Source organism: Callospermophilus lateralis, chromosome 2 (genome assembly GCF_048772815.1).
Source record: "Callospermophilus lateralis isolate mCalLat2 chromosome 2, mCalLat2.hap1, whole genome shotgun sequence".
In the NCBI taxonomy this organism is placed as follows: domain Eukaryota; kingdom Metazoa; phylum Chordata; class Mammalia; order Rodentia; family Sciuridae; genus Callospermophilus; species Callospermophilus lateralis.
The window spans coordinates 51,359,704-51,367,555 of NC_135306.1; positions in this window are offsets into that span (position 1 = coordinate 51,359,704).

Sequence of the window (7,852 nt, forward strand, 5' to 3'; positions counted from 1 at the left end):
GAGGAGTAAAAATTTGTTCCCATGATGTAGGCTGCCTATTTACCTCTCTTATTGTTTCTCTTGCTGAGAAAAAACTTTTTAGTTGAAGTAAGTTCCATTTGTTGATTCTTGTTATTAACTCTTGTGCTATGGGTGTCCTATTAAGGAATTTGGAGCCCGACCCCACAATATGTAGATCGGAGCCAACTTTTTCTTCTATCAGAAGCAGAGTCTCTGATTTGAAATCAAGCTCCTTGATCCATTTTGAGTTAACTTTTGTGCATGGCAAGAGAAGGGGATTCAGTTACATTTTGTTGCATATAGATTTCCAGTTTTCCCAGCACCATTTGTTGAAGATGCTATCCTTCTTCTATTGCATGCTTTTAGCCCCTTTATCAAATATAAGATAGTTGTAACTTTGTGGATTAGTCTCTGTGTCCTCTATTCTATACCATTGGTCCACCCGCCTGTTTTGGTACCAGTACCATGCTGTTTTTGTTACTATTGCTCTGTAGTATAGTTTGAAATCTGGTATCGCTATGACACCTGATTCACACTTCCTGCTTAGAGTTGCTTTTGCTATTCTGGGTCTTTTATTTTTCCATATGAATTTCATGATTGCTTTATCTATTTCTACAAGGAATGCCATTGGGATTTTGATTGGCGTTGCATTAAACCTATAGAGAACTTTTGGTAATATCGCCATTTTGATGATGTGAGTTCTGCCTATCCATGAACCATCTCTAGCAGTCAGAGAAATGCAAATCAAAACCACCCTAAGATACCATCTCACTCCAGTAAGATTGGCAGCCATTATGAAGTCAAACAACAACAAGTGCTGGCGAGGATGTGGGGAAAAGGGTACTCTTGTACATTGCTGGTGGGACTGCAAATTGGTGAGGCCAATTTGGAAAGCAGTATGGAGATTCCTGGGAAAGCTGGGAATGGAACCACCATTTGACCCAGCTATTGCCCTTCTCGGACTATTTCCTGAAGACCTTAAAAGAGCGTACTACAGGGATACTGCCACATCGATGTTCATAGAGCACAATTCACAATAGCTAGACTGTGGAACCAACCCAGATGCCCTTCAATAGATGAATGGATAAAAAAAAAAAATGTGGCATTTAAACACAATGGAGTATTACTCTGCACTAAAAAATGACAAAATCATGGAATTTGCAGGGAAATGAATGGCATTAGAGCAGATTATGCTAAGTGAAGCTAGCCAATCCCTAAAAAACAAATGCCAAATGTCTTCTTTGATATAATGAGAGCAACTAAGAACAGAGCAGGGAGGAAGAGCAGGAGGAAAAGATTAACATTAAACAGAGACATGAGGTGGGAGGGAAAGGGAGAGAAAAGGGAAATTGCATGGAAATGGAAGGAGACCTCATTGTTATACAAAATTACATATAAGAGGTTGTGAGGGGAATGGGAAAAAAAACAAGGAGAGAAATGAATTACAGTAGATGGGGTAGAGAGAGAAGATGGGAGGGGAGGGGAGGGGGGATAGTAGAGGATAGGAAAAGCAGCAGAATACAACAGTTACTAATATGGCATTATGTAAAAATGTGGATGCGTAACCGATGTGATTCTGCAATCTGTATTTGGGGTAAAAATGGGAGTTCATAACCCACTTGAATCTAATGTATGAAATATGATATGTCAAGAGCTTTGTAATGTTTTGAACAACCAATAAAAAAAATGTAAAAACTTGTATTCATCCAGAGACACCACCAGCAAAACGAAAAGGCAAGTCATAGATTAGAAGAAAGTATTTGCAATAAACACATCTGATGTAATACTTATACATAGAATCCCACAGATTCATAACAAAAGTCAACCAAAATATTTTTTGTTGGACAAGACTTAGACGCTTTACAAAAGGGACATACAAATGTCTAAGAAGTATATGAAAAGGTGCTCAAGATCATTAGTCATCAAAGAACTTCAATTTTGAAGTGTAGTGAAATGCCACTTCACCAGAATGACTAAAATAAAAAGTAAAATAATATCAAGAGCTGGGGAGATTATGGAGCAACTTGAACTTTCATATACCACTGACTTAGAGTATAAAATAGTACACTTTGAAAATGAATTGGCTACACCCTAGGTAGTCAAGCATATACAAATGTACACATCACCCACCAATCTCAAATACACCATAATGAGTATGTCCACTGCAAGCACTTGCTGACCACGTGTTGTGGCTGCACACAATGTACAAGGACAAAGTGTTTGAGGTGGGTCTGTAGGAAGATCACATGGTTTCTTAGTTTTAGAAAAAGAGTAAGAAGTTTTAATGTCTCCTCTTGCTCTATAACAAGTCATTTAAGATACTCTTGGTCTGCCAGTTTGGAGATTGCTGGTTCAAGTCTTCACATCAGGATAGAGCAAGAACTAAGCTTAGCGTGCAATTTAATGCTTCACAGGCAACCAGGACAGCCGCTTTCTCATCTGGGCTCTGTTATTTAGATGAATCATATTAACAGTCTGGAGCTGGAGAAATGGTGTCCTCAACATCATCCCAGGTGTTCAGGAAAAGAACATTTGCTAGCTAGTTAGGGTGTCTGTAGCTGAAGAAAACCAGGCTATGGGGTCAAGGTGTGGGGGTCCTAGGAAAGCCTAGCCAGTGATAAGCCAGCATTGGGCTCAGCATCTAGCACTAGCTCAGAGTGCAGACATCCAGAGGACCCACCTCAGAACGGTTCCATGGGTCAGGCTGACAAAGAGTCAATGGGGCATAGAATGCCAACACTGGCCCAAATGCAGTTTCTTCCTGAAATAGGGCTAATTACTTCTCAGGAACATAGCAAAGCAATTCCAGCGGACATGGACATGATCAGATTCCTAGGGGAAGCAATGGTCATGGCAAGAGCCACAGGGACCATCAGGACACAAGCAGACATAGAAACCTTGGGCTAAGACAGTGCAATAGTAGGTTCATGACAAGATGGGGGAAGAACACAGGGGAGAGAGGATGTGACGGCATCCTCTCTACCAGAGGACACAGCTACCCCATGCACGCGCAGATAGCACGGTCTTAGCACATGTTCCTGAAGAGATATCCTGTGAGCTTCTGGGTTCTTCTATTGGGTGTAAGTGTATTTATAACCATAAACTTTGATTTTCATCCCTTCATGTTGGTAGAATGTGGGGACTTGTCAAAAGGACAAGGAGCCAGCTTCAACTGTCCTAGTATGAGGCCAAGTAAATTTTGGTGTTATAGATTGTTACCCATAGAATGCAATGAGACTCATCAGTCCATACTATATAAATACCTAAATAAATAAATGACAACGAAACTCAAAAAATAGATATAGAAGAAATGAGGCAAATTTTTAAAAATCACCTTTGGCAACACAGCCATGTCTGTTCTAACTCTGTCATGAGGAATATATATCATTTACCATCTGAAATTATGCACTGAGAAAAACTTATCATTTTTTTCTAGAGTATTGTTTTCAAATAGGCATAAAAAGAATCTAATCATAGAGAAGCATCATACAAACCCCAAATGAAAGAGATCCCATGGATTAACTGGCCAATCATTTTCAGAAATGTCTGACAAGAAAAAGACTGAAATGGAAAGGGGGAAAATGAGACAACCAACTTCATCATGCCATCCAAAATTGGAGCCTGCACCGGAAAAGTAACTTTATTTTGTGCTACAAAACATATGAGTGTGACCATTGGTAAAATTTAAATAGGCCTATAGAGTGGAATGATAACCATATGACTATTAATTTCCAGGTCTTCATAATTGTGTTACCATTATATAAAGAAAGTCCTTGTTTCAAGAAATACACTCTGAAGAATTAGGTATAAGGAGGCATTATATCTTGATGTAATTTCCACTGATTCAAAGAAAGAATTATAAATCAGATTTGTAACGTGTTAACATCTCAGGAATCTCAAAAATATATGGGAACTCTCTGAAATATTTTTGCAACCTTTATGAAAGTCAAATTATTTCAAAATATAAAGATTTTTAAAAGATTTAAAAATAAATGGATAGAAAATTTCTGTGAGGTTTCTACTTAAAATAATAATAATAAATTGCACAGAATCCCATACAGGATGCACTGGAGTATGGCTGGATGTAGGAAGAGATCTCTTCTACTTACACCCAGTGTGGGTCCAGAGTGGTTATTTTTCCTGGCTGTTTCCTATTTCCTAATGTTCTCTAGTCTAATTCCATAATACATACTGCCAGGAAATGGTGCTTATAGGCCCCTAACCCCGGAGCAACAACATGCAATGCTCTGTTGGCACACCTGGAGTCACCTCTGAGCATCCCCTGAGGTCGCAGTACACCCAGAGCAGAAAGCCCAACCCATGCCTCAAACTACAGGTTCTGATTATTTTGCCAATTGTGTCCCCTCTTCAGCGTCAGTCCTCTCCCCAACCCTAGAACCTAATAAAAGTTTTACAGGGTTTCAAACGAGCCCATGCACAATCTCTTCTGGGTTTTAATCATGTTTCATGTTTGATCATATTTTCTAGTAGGAAAATAATTATATATTAACAAAAACCAAAAGCTGTGGCAGGAAGAGCACTGAACTGAGAGTCTTGCTTCTACCATAACTAGCTGTGTGGGTTTGTGTAACTTACTTCTAGAGTTCTCATTTATAAAATTGGTAATCTTTTATTTTTGTCGTTTTGTTTTGCAGTACTGGGGATCAAACCCAGGGATGCTCTACCTCTAATAGATATCCCATCCCTTTTAATTTTATGTCATTTTGAGATGGGGTCTCATTAAATTGCCCAGTCTAGACTTGACCTTGTGATCCTCCTGCCTCAGGCTGGGATTGCAGTCCTGTGCCACCAGGCCTAGCTCCAAATGTTCTTAATAATGATTATAATGGTCTCTGTCACCTCTCAAAACACTGCTTATTTGGCAAGAATGGGATCCTAATTAGAAAAGGTTACCTCCATGTATGTATAATATGTCAAAATACACTCTACTATCACATACATCTAAAAAGAATAAATAATTTAAAAATATTATTTATTGTTAAAGAAAAGGTCCTCTGACTTGAAGTAGGTGGCATACCCCTAAGAACAAACTTTTCCTCCTAAGGTAAAGTGATGAGACCTTTGTGTCTGATTCTGAGTTGACCTTGGTTTGAGTTCATGGCATTGACACCGCTTCACCCAAGGGAAGGATTATAGCTAAGAGGCAGCATTCCCACACCCAAGTTCTATTTTGTAACAACGCCTGCCAGCTTTGCTATGTTTAGCTTAAACTATTTCTGGATACACAACAGTTAATCACCTCTTCAGTGAAAAATCGAAGGAAAAAAAAGTGGGAGAAAAAGGAAAAATACAACAAAAAGGGAAGTCCTATAATCATTCCTGAATACCCCTAACTCCCCCATCCCTGAGATTTCTCTGCTTTACAAAAGGGACATACAAATGTCTAAGAAGTATATGCAACAGTGGGCACATGAGCTATGCCTGTGTCTGGTGTCCTCAGGTATCTGTTTCCTTCAGTCCTGGCTCAGATGCAGCAGCTCCAAGTCGTAAAGGAGCTGGGAAAGCTGTGCCCAGTTTTGCATGAAAGCAGGATTTGGGCATACGCATTTTAGAATAATTTTCCAGACTCTTCCTTCTCCCTTGGCTACTCATCCATGCTGAAGTCTTTGGCACTTATTCCCTGAGTCCAAACTTCTGATACATCATCTCTTCTCTTGGTGATTATTAAGTACAATTCTATTTACTTTTCAGATTTTGCTTTGATCTGATTGTTCCTTTTCTAAAGAAAAAAAAAATTCCAAGTGAGAAAGAAAGTTATGCTCAATTTCCCTTGTGGGGCCCGACAAGGGAATACAATGGGAGTCTTATATCCTGGAGGAATGCAAGGAATCCCGAAGATGGACACAGGCTGCCGGAGCGGAGTGCTTTTTATAACAGAAAACACAGGAGCAATAAGAGTGGGCCGAGTATACTTGGTACAGACAGGATAAATAGACCCTGGGACTGACAAGGCCCAGAAGTTCTGAAGGTTCTGTGAAAGAGAGGTGAGAATATTTTAGTCCTTTAACATGTGAATTTTGTAAAGTAATAATAACATAATATGAAAATATCAAACATACAAAAATAAAAAAGTTAGAATAATCAACACCCATAGCATTTCTCTTGTATTTGTTTTCTTATATTTTTGGATGTGTTTTCATATTTGCTCTAATATATGCATGTACTGCTGAAGCGTTTTGAAGGAAATCACAGGCATTGGGATACATCAGTTCTAAATACAGACATTTTTCTTTCCAAACATAAGGGCATTTTGACTCAAGAGTAATAACATTGTTACTCTTAAAATTAACAATAATTCCATAATATATGTAATACCCTGGTGTCAGTTGTCCTTCTGGACTAAAATGTGTTTTATAGTTGATTTTTTTCAAAATAGGATTCAGTCAGAGCAAGCCACTTGCCTGGCTGACTGCAGCTTTCTGTATTTATCTAATTGTTCCCCTCTGGTGTCATTTCACTAATCTTGTTTATCTTTTTCTCTTTTCTAGAGATTAAATCTAGAAATCTTGATCCTCAGGCTCGAGATTTTGGGTAGGATTCAGTGATGCTGTGGATCACCACTATCCAAAGAAAAACTTGATAACTGGTTACACAACTAAGGACACTAAATTTGGGTTCCCAGAAAGTACAGTCAGTTGTGCTATTAGGCCACATAGACAATCTTTGAAATCACTGCACTGCATATAATATAAACCACAGGTTATGGGGAAAATTAGTTTATAACATTCAAAAAATTTTTAGTGAAATGTTTAAAAGAAGAGAGAAGCACCTATTAAAAACAGCAGCATAGTGTTACATATGTGAAATGACTAACAAAGACATAAATACCACAACAAAGATAGATGGTTCTTAACCTTGAAAAAATCCTAAAGTTTGCCTATGGAAATGGGTATCTGTAAGAAGGAAGCTTGTGAGCTATTGGGAGGTAATAGGAGGATCATCTGAAACTGAATGGATAGGCCCACCACCAGATATGGATGGCTACAGCTCATGACACAGACAGTGACATGGTTAGCTGGGAGATGTGTGCGTGTATGCATTTTGTGCATCCTACATGGCTTGGCTTATCTGGGTATGGTTTATTGTGCTTACCTTGTATTTGTTATGTACAAAATCATGTACAAGCATGAAGAATGAAAGGGCATCATGCTGAAAGAGTTCCCTTGTATGTGGAGTGCATTGGAAAGAATTTTTATTTCCAAACAAACACTGTATCAGAATTGACTAATTTGGTAATTTACTACTTTTGTCTTGATGAATCTAGCCTGAAATTCTTCAATCTTTTGTTCTTCTTGAAGAAAAAGCTATCATTTTCATTCCATTTTTCTGTTCTTTTGTTCTCTGGTTTATTTATTGTTCTCATATTTATTATTTCCTTCTTTCTAGTTTCCTTTGATTTGCTCTTATATTTATCTTCTCTACCGTGTTACTTACATGTCACAAATCCTGGTGGGTTATGTATTTAATTGTTCTAAAGTTATCTAATTGTTCTAAAGTTTCTCTTTAGATACAATACAGCATCACCTAAAAAGAATCTTACCAAAAATCTTGAGTCTAAAGACCAAGACTTCTAGATTTAATCTCTAGAAAAGAGAAAAAGATGAGCAAGATAAGTGAAATGACACCAGAGGGGAACATACAGCATCAGGCTCAAACTATTTTTTAAGATTTCTACATCTGTGAAGAAGCAGTAGATACTCTCTTCCTTACACTTTTTGTTAGACTTAGCTAAAAATCCTAGATATTGTATATAAAAGGAACATAAGAACACTCTGAAAGATAGACAGAAAAATACAGGTAAGCTAGGGACCTTACCTACTGCTTATTGTAT